The 15292-nt window shown below is 35.4% G+C and overlaps 1 protein-coding gene across 2 annotated transcripts in view; it reads right to left on the bottom strand.

The window, feature by feature from the left end:
• Positions 1–15292, bottom strand: part of LOC109532897 (lysine-specific demethylase 6A) — a 53676-nt gene that overhangs the window by 33880 nt on the left and 4504 nt on the right. The window contains exon 1 of one of the 2 annotated variants that reach the window (XM_019898026.2): positions 8654–9128. The exons of the other annotated variant lie outside the window; for it this stretch is intronic. The gene's annotated coding sequence lies outside the window, so the exon portion shown is untranslated. Of the gene's footprint in view, positions 1–8653; positions 9129–15292 lie in introns of those variants that run through there. 2 annotated transcript variants of the gene reach the window in all.

Below are 15292 nucleotides of genomic sequence, written 5' to 3'. Positions count from 1 at the left end.
CGAATATTCGGATATTCGAATATTCGAATATTCGAATACTCGAATTATTCGAGTTTGATTCCGAGCCCTACTTTCAATAAAGCGTTGCAGGTTGCAGATCAGAATCAAAATCAGAGTCAGCAAGTTACTTTCGTGCTAATTATTAGAAACATTTTTCCCGATGGAGCAGTCAAAATTCGTTTTATAGGGATGAGCAGGTTTTGATAACCCACAGCAAATGTTGCACATAGTTCGGTTACTTTTGAATACTTTCGGATCCGCTATCAAAATACTCGTAGTAGTTGGTCTTACGACAGTCTTGTATTTATATACCTCTAATCAAACGCAAACCTACATAGTTGACTAAATAGTCAATAAAATCTAAAAAACCCATAAGTTGGTTTTAATAGATTTTATTACTATCGCCCTTCATTCTATTTGTATTTCTATCAACATCGCATTTTGCCTTTGTGAAGTTGTCTACTAACCTGGTATTATTATTATATTATTTATTACTATTTAAACCAAAAACACTATATTTTGGGCGATATTTCTTTTTGATCTGATAAATAAATATATGATATTAATTGGTAAGATCTATGTCGTCAATTTTAAACATAATTTCAAACAAAGAGGATTATTTTAAAATATTCTCGTCCCACAGACGGTAGTGTATTTTTGTCAAAAAAACCAATTTACCGCACTCTCTTAGATGGTTGGTTAGGTGCTTTCCTGAACCTTTCCAGAAACAGAATGTAGTGCAGTTACAATTAGTTATCTAACGTAATTACGAGCATTCGTTGCTTCACATCCGGATGAGTAACGAGTGCTCGAGTAACGAATAGTTACTTTTCTTCCACCACACTAGTTGGACAGCATTTTAAACCAGCTCAACGTAAGAGCGCAAAAATACTTTGGTTTAATGTACGTTTCACTTCGTTCCACAGTTCTAATAAAATGCAAATGAGTCAAGTTATATAAATACTTAAGGGTAAAGCTTTGTAGCTGGAAATTTGTCAAGACCATATATTACTATCAAGCGTAGTCTGTGCCGAACCAGCAGCTGCAAGCAATTTTATTTATAACTTTCAATATGTTCGATGGTGAAGTGGTGAAACCCCCAGCTTGTCCGTTTGTCTTTTGTATCAAGAATAAAAGTTTCGCGAACGGTTTCTTATGAGTTTCGATATGATCGCATCGAATTTTAACTTCCCGACTAACTAATGAACGTTTTTATTTTCAATGGGGTCCAGAATGGTAGTTGAGACAACCCTGCGTTTACGAAAGAAGCGATTTTGGAACTTAATAGTCTTAGGCAAGAATGCAGCTGTTTCCGGCTGTTCAACCTTTTTAGAACTTGCCTACACTGAGATTAAAAGCATGAAGTGGATTGATGATACCGTATTTGCTTTGCAAATTTATTACTTTAATAAACATTAATAACATTTGCAATTACAATGCCTAAAGTGCTGAATAAGCAGAAACGTGACGCAAGACAGGTCAACAGCCCGACCATTTGTTCTAATTGTGCAATAATCTGCATTATCAGTACCGAACGTTTATACCATCAAATGGAGTGAATTTGTTTTTATGTTATTTCATTTTCATCATCAATGGAGTTAGGCTTACGCGGTTAATGCTTAGAAACTGATAAATTTTTCCAGATTTTAAGACCATCGTTTTGCCTGAAAAGCCCGAAAAATTTAGTTTCAGTATGATAGTTTCCGCATCAACATCCACACAAAAACAGTATTTATCAATCTCAAGCAATTTGCTATTAAAAAACTAAAAATTCTATTCACTTTTAACGGACTAGATTCTGGTGCATGTCCAATATTTTCAGACATTATAATCTAATGTATTGCTTCCGTTTTTACAGAAATGTATTCAGAATGAATAATGAACGAGTGTCAACGTAGATAAAAAATGCCGAGTAATATCCATCAAACGATACCTTGATATGGTAATCTAGTAGTATTAATTGGAAAATCGATCTGCTTATAAGGTTTTTGTTCAGGCTGATACCAAATAACCACATTTGACTGAAAAATTAAACACTGGCAAAAAATCAAGTCACTACAGCACAAAAAAAGGTGCAAATAAAGGCTTTGAAATTGGTTTATAAGTGGATTGCATTGTGTGAAGCAGACGCAGAAGATACGCATTCCAAGCTATTTTGGTTGCACCTAGGAAAATATTCGTTTGTCTTTCTCGTCTTAAACACGAAAGCAAATTCTTATCGTCTATTGCAATATTCGTACTTTCGATTGCTTGTAGCCCGATCCCGGTTCATAAATTGCACGGAGTTTTAACAACTTAATTAATAATTTTGAATCGAAAATTTCCGGTTATGAATGGACAATTATTTTCAAATACAATGCAATATCAACTGTAAATGGGTTAATACCTACCAGAAAAAGTAAAACTGCATTAAGTGCAGCTTTTTGCAATAGTTCCAGTAAAGGAGGTCAAGCCATTTAAGCGGGTAACAATGTATTTCCTCGTCCTAGTTTGTTAAGATCTCAAAATGCACTCTGAACAATGGCACTGTGTTACGTTATAAAGCGATAAATACTAGTCGTGCATGGTTTTACCATCCAGTCAATAAGAACTAATTAATCAACTCGAACTTGGTCGGTTTATACCTATTCAACATGGTTTAAAATGGCACAGCCTTAGAATGATCTAATTCCTTTCCGTCGTCTTATATATCTTTCACTTTTATTGCTAAATAAAATATGATTTATATGGGCAATTTATTTAGAAACTCCCCTCAGCGCGAAACAGCAACAAGGGAAAACAAATTTTCAATTGAAATTTTGAATCATTAGTGTATACAAATGCATTTTGTTGCTCCTTTTCTCAACAGGAGCTGAAATGCTAAAGTATTAACATATAGTTCAAAATATATCAGTAATACAAAAAAAAACACATGAAAATATCGTTTAAATTATCTTTACACATGTTTCGCACGAGATTTCACAGCAAACAGATGCAACTTGCATTAAGGAGAATATTTAATAAACTATTAAGCTAGACAAGTTCTCTCAGATCGTCAAAGTGCATCAATCATAGAAGACAATTAGACATTCACATGCATAAAACTGAACAGGCTTCTGAGCTATTTTGCAACTGAATATAGCCTGAAACTGAGTTTTTAAAGCTTTTAGCAGCTGTGGCTAAACAAAATGTCTTCCTGACGCTTCGCAAGCACGGTGGCTTACATCTTCAAGTTTCTGTATGAAGAGAAAGCCATCACTGTTTCAAGCGATGAAAGCGAAAAAAAGCCAAACTTTGATAAGTACAGTTATTTTCAACTGTCAGTAGAATTACAATTTTGTGGCTTAAAACTGCTAAGTTTTCCGGGTGTTTAGACCTCAGATATTATTTTTATAAATTTTAGCTCACAGGCCAGATGGAATGCTCCTGAAACCTTTAGTATTCGGTAGCTTATAATGATCCGAGCAATGAAGTATTCACAAATAATAATCGCTTGGCTTGAATGTGAGTCTGCCATTAAGCCAGCATTTAAACAAAACACCAAGCTCAAATTTCATAAAAATTTAATAAAACTGATTCGATAGCTAGCACTTAATTTTGTATAAAAAAGTCAAATGCGCCCCATCATCGAATTTGTTTATCTTTGACTGAGAAACGTGTTTGTTTTGTTACCGGCGATCATCCAAACGAGCTAGAGCGTGAAACTTTGAAAATGTTGCAGTGCGAACAGGCATTAGACTTTCTACAAAATAATCAACAATAAAAAAACATTTAATCAACTGTAAAGTCAAGCAGTGACTCATCCAAAGGCCGATCAAGCAAATGGTTATATCGTCAAGCGGCAAAAATTTCGATCACATCAGTTTTTTTCGAAAACCTGCATGAATATTCAGTTTCTTACAGGCAATGAATGAAATAAGTCGTCGTCGTCAGTCCTATGTATCGTGTGAATCGCGTTCTCAGATGGGCAATATAGAATAATTGTGGCACTTGAAAGGAAAAAGTTTTCAATTTGTGTGATCAGGTTCCATGAGGACTTTTCAGGATTAAAGGCAGAATATGATATATGAGGATGGGGCGCCAGCTTGCAAAAAGCCGGTCAGAATTATCGGTATAAATCTCGCAGCTTGAACCGATTTTAGTTTTTCCAAAGCAAGTGAAGTTTTGTGCATTCTTTACATTTCTTATTCAGTGCTGATTTGCATAACCTGACTTTGGACAGTTTTCCTGCAGTACTAAACACTTTTTTTAGGTGACTCGATATATTGTTCACTTGTATTTTATGATATTTATGCATGTACTATTTCTGATAGACAGCCGCTGTAGAGTTTCTGGATTGGGTTTTTCAATATTTTTATTAAATTTGCGTAAAACTAATATAATTTGATATTTATTTAATTAAATTTTGCGCTGACCCTTTTAGTCCTTGCTACCAGGTGGTAGTATCGCCTTAAATTCACTGCCTATGGAAGTTATTGGCCTAAATTCTAGGGTCGGATAGACAATCAGCTGACGAGGATTTATAGACCCCGAACCGGCTCTGAGCTGTTATACCGCAACTTGTTTTAGCAACACATTTTGACATTTTGACTGTTTTTGCTATACACTTTGAGCATTTTCTGTCGCTTTGCTTGGTGCCCAGTGGGCATTTTCTGACAAAGTAAATACACTAATACTTCAAAATTTCATTCGCATTGCTGCAATTTCAAGAGCGTTTTTCTGGACCTTGATATGCAGATTGTCTTATTTACCCGGACGTTGAAAAAGAAGAGGAACTTTTCCCATTATTTTAAAACATTAGAAATAGCGCCATATTCCACTGATAAAAACAAAACGCAATTATGTCCAAAGTGGCTTGTTTTCATGTCAGTTCAATAACTGAGGTAAAAGACTTAAACGTAGCGAAGTTACGTTAAGATGTTAAGTTAGAATAAGTTGTAAAGGACGGTTATTGAAACATGCCAGAACTAATAAAAAAAGCATATTCGAATTAAACACCCGCTTCCTCTAAACGCGTAATGGACGCTTCCATCCACCCTTCCCTCCCATATGTAAATGCAGTGGGGTGGCAGATTCACATGTGCCATTTCTGCGTCTGGAACCCATATTGGTTATTGTTAAGAGTCATTATGCACTAATAGTAACATAGACGTAGAGAGAATGGGTGAATAACCCCTACATTGAATTAGACGGGCGGTATCGATTGACACTGATAACAGTACAACGTCCCCTTTATAAGCAACTGTGTGCATAACGCCGAATTTTACTGTCTGGGAGCGTTGCCCCGACATCTCTCCTGAAAATTTAATGCAATCTACGTGTAATTTTTCAGCTATTTTAGTCCAGCATCTTAATTTTATGCAGCTGTTTCATTTACTTCACCATTAATACCTTGAGATGACCTAATCGTCTGGTTTGGTTTGATGCTGAAGTAAAAATGTTTGTGCGTTATTGTCGTATCACTACAATGTAGATCTTAAAAGGCTTTAAATTGTTTGATGACTGGGACTTTCTCTCCCGGACACATCTGCTGGAGACCTGATAATATACCTTACGTCTTATGAATCGATCTTTGTCGATATTCAAGGTAAAAACTGAAAATAAATCAAAAGGTTTCCAGATGTTTCACCCTGCATAATTACATTAACATATGCCATGTGCAAAGGGTGAAATACCCGACCATCAACGTACACGCACATGCGAAGGCTTCTGCTTTGATAATTATCGTTTTTTTACACTTTAGGTACCCTGCGTCGCTTCCATAGAAGTAAAAAATACGCTTCCTAACTAAACCATGACCTAACCATGAATAATTGTATGCATCCTTGATTTTTTTGGTTGGAAAACGGTAATCAATTACGCTTTTCTTACAGACCTTGACTCATGAAAGTACCGCTATTCAGTGTTATTACTCTGGGTTCACTTATCATCGTGTTCATGTTTACTAGAAAATTCAAGGTTCTATACTGTATCATGTGCCATTAAAAATCCAGTCCCATATTTAGTACTTCATTGTCGACTGCCTTATGGAAACCAATTAGTCAAATGATGATTGATAATGTGGTGCAATTAATAACGCAAATGAGCTTTTAGGAAATCACCGTAAATTTCCCTATATACAGGGCGTTCCAGTGCTAAACCGCGTCCATATAGTTAGAACACACTGTAATTTGGAATATTTTGCGAATTGGGCAGTATACCAAACTTAATAAGCAATAGGAACCTAAAATATGTCCAATATTTTATCAACAGCAGACCTGAACAAACATATTTTTAATAAATGTAGCTATCAATTCTACTCCAATTTCTAAATATTTTTCATGTATAACATCATATACAGGGAAGTGCAGGTTTAATCTTGATAACTATAGGAATCGAAATAACAGGCTAAAATAATGCCCCCTACATGATATCCATTTTTTCCATAAATCGCATAGTTTCGAAGATGTCGTTAAAAAAAAATTGCCTGTTTTTCATTTTTTCAATTTTCGATCATATTTTGAATAAGTCTTTGTGAATTTCCATGCCTTGCTGGAACGTACAATTTAATGGAACGAACAAAAAGTACAATTTAGGTAAATAATTTAGACAACATTGTCTTTAATTTCAATAAATATCTGAGAAACAAAAAAGCCAAAAAAAGCCAAGGTACCAAAAGGTTTCAAATTGAATCAGTATAGACCTGTGCAGGTGTTTTATTAAATTGCATATTGGATATTGAAGTTTTGAAACAGAATAAACTTCTAAAAAAAGTGAGTGCTTAAAAAGTGATAAAAAAAATATTTCAAAGTATTCTATCTCCGAAACTGTGCGATTATCTAAAAATTCCATATCATGTAGGGACATTATTCTCATCTATTGTCGATTCCTGAAATTAGCACGATTAAACTTGAGTCACCGTGTATATACAAAATAAATTGGATCAGAGTGTTTTATGAATATACCGACACGCTTTTAAAGGTGACATGGGACATAAAAACAAGCATTGCTGCATCAGCATCATTAAAACAGTATCGTTTTTCATATACAGAGTGTTGAAATTATATATTATATACAGTAGCTAGCTTAAGCTCTGAAGTCTACAGCGTGATATTTTTGGCTAACAGGTATTCTTTTATAACCCCGAACTTTTTTGTGGTGCGCCACTGAAGTCTAGCGAAATTTTCGTTAAATTCTTGTTCAATTTAGAAACTTTATTGACTCTTGCATACCATTCGTATCTGCCAATGTTTTCGAGATATTTGCAAAATAATTCATTAATACTATGGAATGTTGCAGCAAAAATAAAATAAGCGGCGCTCTTAACAATAATTAATATCATTAACTGCCAAAAAAGGTACAAAAAACAAAATTAAACTTTAAAATGGCTGTGTTTGTGGTCATATGTTTATGAAGTAAAAAATGTTGTTTTGATTTCCGCTGCCACCCTTACGTTTGTCGGTATATTTGTGGAACACTCTGCATATATAAGATGCGCAATCGTATAGTCCGTTACAAGTTATTTGGCAGTGACGTCATTAAAAACGATATTTATTGTCGATAAATTAAACATTCGGCATTAGGATTGTTTGTGTAAGGGAAGACATTTTATTTTTCTGCTCTGCAGAATAAACTATTACATTGCCTCAGTTGTGCAGTTGCTTGAATTTACTGTGAGCGTTAAAGTGCGTTATTTCCGTGATTGACCTGCAGTCAAATTATGAAGCAAATAAAAAAAATGCGGCAGTCAACAAGATCTAAGCGATGGTGGAGAAAATATAAGTAAAATGAACCCTTGTTCGCCCTCAAAACCTTACTAATTAATAATTTTCGCACAGCAACCAAATAAAAAATTCAAACAGTGAATTACCTTTAAAACAATTTAATGTATCAAGATTGGTACATGCATGTATTGTTAATATTGCTATCAAAATCACTATCTGAACTAATTAGAATTAAGCTGATAACTAATTTATGTACAGAAATCACATGCAATGCCAAAAGTAAATGCCATCATCCCTTTTACCAAGCCGAGTTTGGATTGCGAAAACACATACATGTATGTATGTATAGAATCGATCCGTGAGCTCCGTCGAAGATAAGTTCTTCTGGAATAATTTTAAAGTTTCGAATAACAATAATTGGATGCCAAATTTATCTACTTTTTAGGGAGGCTTAAATGTGTGTATCCCCCATGAAAGCAAAATTTCAAAAATAAATATATGACAAGCGCCGCAACAAATCAAATAAAAAATCTATTCTTTTTCGAAACTGTGCTAGTTTCTATTCTCCATTACTCAATCTATCGTAGTGTTTACATATGCTCATTGATCGTACCTATAGCGCTCTTTTATTTCAAACGCTATGTAAACAAGAGTATTGTATGTAAACTTTGTAGTAGAATGTATAAACTGATTATTAAATGGCGGTCAAACTAGGTTACCTCGTACGTTTTTCAAAATTACGTCATCATAGCAAACTAGACGTTTAAGTAGTAAGCAGATAAACATAATTTTAGTGTTTTGTGACGTCACGAATTGCGGAAGCAACATCACGGGGATGACGTGATAGATGTCATCGGTGCAATGGCGGATGTTTTCTTTTAATTTTAAACATCCGGAAGATGCACTACTGGAAATAGACGAAATCGAGCGCGGCTATATTTAAAAATAAATATGTAATATATAGGACTTACCATAAATCTATGAGGTGGCCTAAATCAAGTACATATATAAAATATATCAAAGGCAGTGATTAATTTGCTGTATAAAAAGGGACGTTCAATATCTAATTTCCTAATAGAATTGACGTGACATTCGAGGTAAGCACTTCATTTTCATCCGCAGAGATATGTAAAGAGCACTTGATGGTATTCCTTAACACTAAATACTAGTGAACACTATGTGGAAAATAAATAAACAAAAAACGATACGCGCGCTCCACAACACCTATACATCCGTCCCGCACGCCTCTATCCGACTGAAAAGGAATCACCCTAAATCCAAAATCCACCGTGGATTCAAGGGACCAACGATAAGGCGAAGTGCGGGGAATACCGTTGTACGGACAGTGAATCCCTATGCGCACCCTATTTTCGGTCGCTTTTCGCTTAATACTTCGACTGTGGACGACCCACGTTCGGTTGCGTTCGTGCACTTGCACACGAGAATTGACGGAGTGGGCTCGTCCGCTCTACGCTTTTCTAGGAGCTAGAACCTCTTTCTGTGCCTCGGCGGCGTTGCCAACCTGATAAAAACATCGGCAACGCCGGAACAGAGCTCTAGTTATATCAACTTCCAAATACTCAGTTCAAACTACTTTTTGCGACTGGCACAAAAATTTATTAATCTTCATCAACAACCAAATAACTACCCTCATGAAAAGTCATTCACGTACTTATTCAACCTTAATTATATTTGTGATACTAATAAATAGCAATTTCAAATGGATCTTATTAATATATTATCACATGCAGTTCACACACGTTAACTTAAGTGGAAACTTCATCATTTAACTGGCTTTGACTGTCGTTTCACTTGACAGTGCTTTCATGTTGTCTTTATGAATCATCACCGAAACTCAAAAAAACAAAAAATTACTTCCACTAATACATTCTGCCTCTATTGTGTCATTTAAACACCAATTCGAGTTGGTTAATGTTAATGCAAGCTTTTTATATTTACATATGACATCGCCTCGTCACAATAGAAACTAAATGTAGAAGTCATTCTTCTTTACCCGTCTTAAGCAGTTTTCAATCTAATTTCTTTGCTCTGTTCTAAGCTATTTATGATCGCTAATATGACGATCTATGCACTCCATCCAGATTATGTTGATATTGACTTTTTATGGATATGCGAAGACATTACAGTTGCTTTGGCGATAATGTTTTTGTAGCTTTGCATGCTTTTCAATCTGCTTGCAGATCTTCGTGTGGATGCATCATCTTCTCACTATAAAGCAAGTTCATTAGTAAACTACATCCAACTTGATTGAACATTTTCGTTGAACTCAAAAACATGATGAAATTAAGAAAAACATTTACTCTTGATGAATCTTGACTGAGGAACATCAAGTAAACTAGAATATTAATTGAGGAAACCCAAAATGAACCAGAAATATGATTTTCAAAACATCTAAACCAAGTTCGAAGCACAGTGACCGAGCTTCACTAATCAATGGAGGAAAAGCGAAGTGCCTTCCAGAAGGACACGAAACAATGGACATATCCAATGATTCAAAATCAATGTCTTCAATATTAACATTTGGATCTTGGGTTCTTTTGAAAGACACCCACTGTGACCTTTTTCCGCCACACCTGCTTGGCTCCCTAACGAGAGCTTTAAATGAGCGTGGCTGACACCCCAATGGTCGCATAGACCCCCACATCGAAAAATTGAACAACTTGATGATGGTATAGAGAAGAAACTTGCCGGAAAGCTCTCGGCAACATTGCCCGCCTGCACTTGCATGAATGTTACATAACAATTGCAAAGCTGTATTTACTGGTAAATAACACACCGGTGTGCTTCAATCATATGCTACCATTTATGAAGTTTTTCAGGGTTCTAAATTACATATAGGATATTCAATGGAAACCTCAATTGAACTCGAAGAATCATTTATTTTTTATTTTTCACCAGTTGTTTGAAAAGTGACCACTGACAAATGAAACAAACTATAGAAGCGCATCGATTTTTTCTTTATCACCCAAATCAAAGGGCCAGTGACTTGAAGGAATCTTTCTCTAAAGTTCGCTGAAGTCAAACACAAATGTGCCACGGTTATCAGATCGACCTAGAGGGCGATGTCACGGTCAAGGGCCTTGAGCATTGACAATCCAAAGGTAGCTTTAATGACTTGGTTGCGTGTGATCTGAGCCAATCCACAGTTATGTGCTTGATATGCGAAATGTGACTGAAAATATTGTCACGTACGTATTGAACCGTAAGCAAATACTACGAAGGGATGTTTAGAAATCCTGAATCGGAATTAATATGTTGGGACTGTAATGTTCTGCTGAGATTCATCAGGCCGGAAAATTATCGAACTCTTTCAGCCAAATGCTTCAGATGCTGTCAGATCAGAGATTTTCTGCTTTTGAATATCTATTTTTTCGTCAGTGGCATAATGCACTAGTGAAAAAAGGGAAAAATAGCTCAAGAAATGGAAATGTTTAGTCACGCTATTTATATAAGATAAAAAGTTATTCCTTGGAATGTTCTAATGCCGGCAGGTATTGCACTACGCAGTTTTCCCCAATTTATTGGGTTACCAGATATTATAATTAAGCGCGGAATTGGACAGCGATCGATAAATTGTACAATTTATTGCGGACTTAGAGCACCTTCAAACTTATTTCGAATTGCGAAAAATTTCTAGGGCATTTCCTAACGCGCCTATTTCGGACATTTCTCAAATACTCCACGATTTCAAACTGCAGTAGTGCATGCGAGAAAACTTACACACTTAAACAACACAAAAAACTTGTATAAATAAATTCCGCATCATGCCGGGATTTGAGCTTTGCACTCGACGAATATAATAAAATGAAATCCATATAGTCGTGGATATTGAAGAAATGCATACCGAATCGTATGACCGCTGAATATTCATTAGCAACAACCCATTGTAACGGGTAACCAATTCAAAAGTGTCTGCACCTTTAAGACTTTTCCAACCTTGTAGGCCAAAATCATAAAGGTGATTTTCGGGCTACCATTCAAGGTGGGCTGTTTTACCTGGTGGCATATGAGGGTCCCAAAAGCACGCCATTGAAGCCGATTTAGAATCAGGCAAAACAATTAAGTTGTTTCTGGCACATGCTTTCTTAAATAGGACAAACTCTTCAGACAAGTTGAATTTTCTGTGAAAAAGTTATTTTTTTATATGACTAAATATAGATCAGGTTTTACAGCTCAAGTAACAAGGAATCATTGGAGCAATTGCAAACATAATAAAAATATTTTACACAAAAATAACATAGAGCATTACAAGCATATCTGAAATAAATCGTATTCTTCGCAATTTTATAAATTTGGGACCCCAACACCAAAGATCACTAGGGGGAAAATCCAGGAAGCGCGCAGGCCATTCATCTAAAGGCGTTTAGAAACCCCATAAAATTGGGTCAAAAAAGTAACCGTGTCTCCGCTCAATCAATGTTACCCGTAATATTTAAAGCACAAAAATAAAATGTATTAATCCGAGCAGTGCGGGTCGAGACAGATTCCTCACTTTCAAATCGTTTGTCCTCAAAAATCTCAGAAGAAATTTTATGACTGAATGATGTTTTTTATAATAATCAACCTAAATTTTAAAATCTGATCTGGAATCTATCCATTAAGTGAATCAAGCGATTAAGTTGCATTCCAGAAAATGTCTTTTTTTTAACGGATTGTCGAAGGTGGGGAAATATCTGCAGAATAAAAAAAATCTTTTTTCAAAAAGATGTTTTGATTGAACTGGCTAAGGCTTGGAAAAATATGCGACCCAAACTTATATAGAAGTCAGTAAGTAAGGAGAACAAGTAGATGGTTGGGATGAGAAAGACCTTCTTCCATTGTCTGTGTGGAAGCATCGAGACGCAATAGAAGGCATCGACAAAAAAATAACGGGACCGGATTGTTAAACCAAATATGCGGAGATTTTAAACATCAGGCAAGATATGCAGAAAATGGGATTTGGAAAATTCTGAGTCGGGACACCATGTTTTAACTTTGGCAGAAATAAAAAACTGGCTTTTCAGGCAGAGCAAAGAGATACTAAACAAACGAAGATCACTAATTTTTCACATCGACTTATATTTACACGTATGTATTATGTATGTACAAAAACTAAGTCATTTTATGCATACAGTTATTCGTTGATATCGTTCGGATTACAGAGGTTATTCTGTATTTAATTATTTATGAAGAAATAAATGGAATTTCTAACATTTATCCGTATTAAAAGGATAACGAATCAGAGAAGAACTACACAAAGAAAGTAGCAAGAAAGTATTTGGTCTTAGGAACAGGAATACCAACAATAATCTGCTTTAACCTCTGTGAGGAACAGGACTTAGAGTCCCATTTTCACGAACTTAGAGGCCAACTACCTGAACGATCTAAATCAAGTTCAGGTAAAAATAATTGCAGATTGGGTTAGTCTAGCCCGATTTCAAAACAGCTTTAGTCCTTGAACTGCACGCCGTGAGGGGATTTCATCTATGGAATTATATGGGAAAACCAAAGGGAACTTTAAAATATTTGGGAAGTATTAACTGGGACTTAAATAATCAATCTAGAGTGGAATTGGGTGTTAATATTTTGATTTCGATCTAAGAGGAGTTCTTGAGATAATTCGCCTAATAAATTATTTTATCAAACCACTTAATAGTTTGACTGAAAGTCGTCCTGCCTTGGGTGTGGGAACGAACGGTCGGGTAAACAGAAGCAGACAGGTAATATATCCAGTTATTCCCCCTATCAACTTTTTCAGACGGAAAGCTGGAATAACTGATATTGTATGAGAATAATGATAGACAGTAGATTTGCCGCTGTCATCAATACACGAATGGAACAAAGAGCGGTATTCTTTGAAAGTGCGTCGTCTCACTTGGTATTTAACAAATTTATCGGCCTTCTGACGTCACACGTGGTGTAATGAACTCTTCATTGCAGTTTGTTGGCATAGGCGTAGCGCCACATTCATTGCAAATTATCAGAATTTTAGAAAATTTTCGTTTAGTTATTTCAAGACGTAGTTCACGTTATCAGTTCACTAATTCACAGCTTAAAGGTCATTGTCTATTTAAAAGACACATTAAATAGGAACAAGGTTCTAGATTAAATGTATTGCGTTTATGATAATGTGTTGTTTACTCAATCTAATTCGAAGCAATTAGAGGCTTGAATGAGGCTGAAAAACACGGAAGTCATTAGATGGTTGAACTATCTATATCAAGAACTGCTAAGGACACTATTCGATCTATCAACTGAAGGGATTTTCAATTAAACAATTATTGCTTCATGTGACGTCAGTACGAATGATTGAAAAACTTTTCGCTTATGCCTCCAAAGAAGTAACTAATTTTATTTATGAATTTGCTGAATTTATTGCATACAGCACAGGTTTTCAACATCTGAAACACAATAAAAATAAAAAATATCCTAACTCCTATTTCTTGTCAATTCACTTTGAGAATCGGTGCCAACATCGTCATTGCACAGTTCGGAAACAACAAATAACCGTAAAAATTTCCACTAAATTTTCTTAATCCGCAATAATTTCCAACATGCTCTAAGTCCGCAGTAAATTGTACGATTTATCGATCGTAGCCCGATTCCATGCTTTACGTTCATATCTGGTGAGCTTAAATAATTGGCCAATAAATCGGGGAAAAGTGCGTAGTGTAATGCCGGCTAAACCCACGAATTTAATATATCAACTTAAGGGGTGTTGAATAAAACAATTATAGGATTGCTTCATGAAACGCAAGTACGAATGATTGAGAAATTTGTGGAATTTTCAAATCATCTAGAAATGCTTAAGCATAATGATCTATGAGCTTTTAAGGAATACGTGAGTTTTCGCGATGTTACAGGAACTTTTATTATAAAAATCATTACAGAGCTGGCATACGATATATTCTCCTTGACATGCTTTCTTGGAGCTTGTTTATTTTATTAATGCACCACAAGCGCAAGCAGAAATAAAACAATAAGGAATCACACCATGTTTATTTACTCAGTGTTGCTCATTTTAACATATTGGGAATTTGTAGACTGATTTGTAAAGTTAATGTTTTAGAGCGCCGTTACACCTGCAGGTATAAACATGACAAACACATTTAAGGAAATTAGATCAACTGGAAAAACATCCACAGATTTTGCAAAAGATGAATTGTTATAATGTTTTGAATTAATCGTTCATAGAGCTGTTGAAGAAAACTTAGCCACCTGAATGCAGTTTAACCAAACACATACTGAATAAACTAATGGGTTTTTCGGGTTTTTAGGCCGTCGTTCGGTAGAATTTCCTCTTCTAGAAACAAGAAGAAATTCTACCGAACGACGGGCTAAAATCCCAAAAAACCCACTAGTTTCAAGGAATGGCCTCGAAAGTCTATCTCTTTTGATACATACTTAATATTCTATTGCCTCAGCAGATTCCCAACCATTCGATAATGATGCCTTATAGCGGTTTAAGACTAGAGCCAGGAATATTAGCAGTATACCACAAGGATAAATGGTTTACATAAAAGTACTTTGCATAATGATTATAAGCCTTCGCAGTATCAAATTATATGTAAATGAACAAAGCCCTGGCCATTGCATAGTCTGTGGTCTAC

The sequence above is a fragment of the Dendroctonus ponderosae genome, unplaced genomic scaffold, assembly GCF_020466585.1.
Source record: "Dendroctonus ponderosae isolate FM_Combo_2020 unplaced genomic scaffold, Dpon_F_20191213v2 Dpon_F_20191213_1, whole genome shotgun sequence".
Lineage (NCBI taxonomy): Eukaryota > Metazoa > Arthropoda > Insecta > Coleoptera > Curculionidae > Dendroctonus > Dendroctonus ponderosae.
This window is presented reverse-complemented; position numbering and strand designations above follow the sequence as displayed.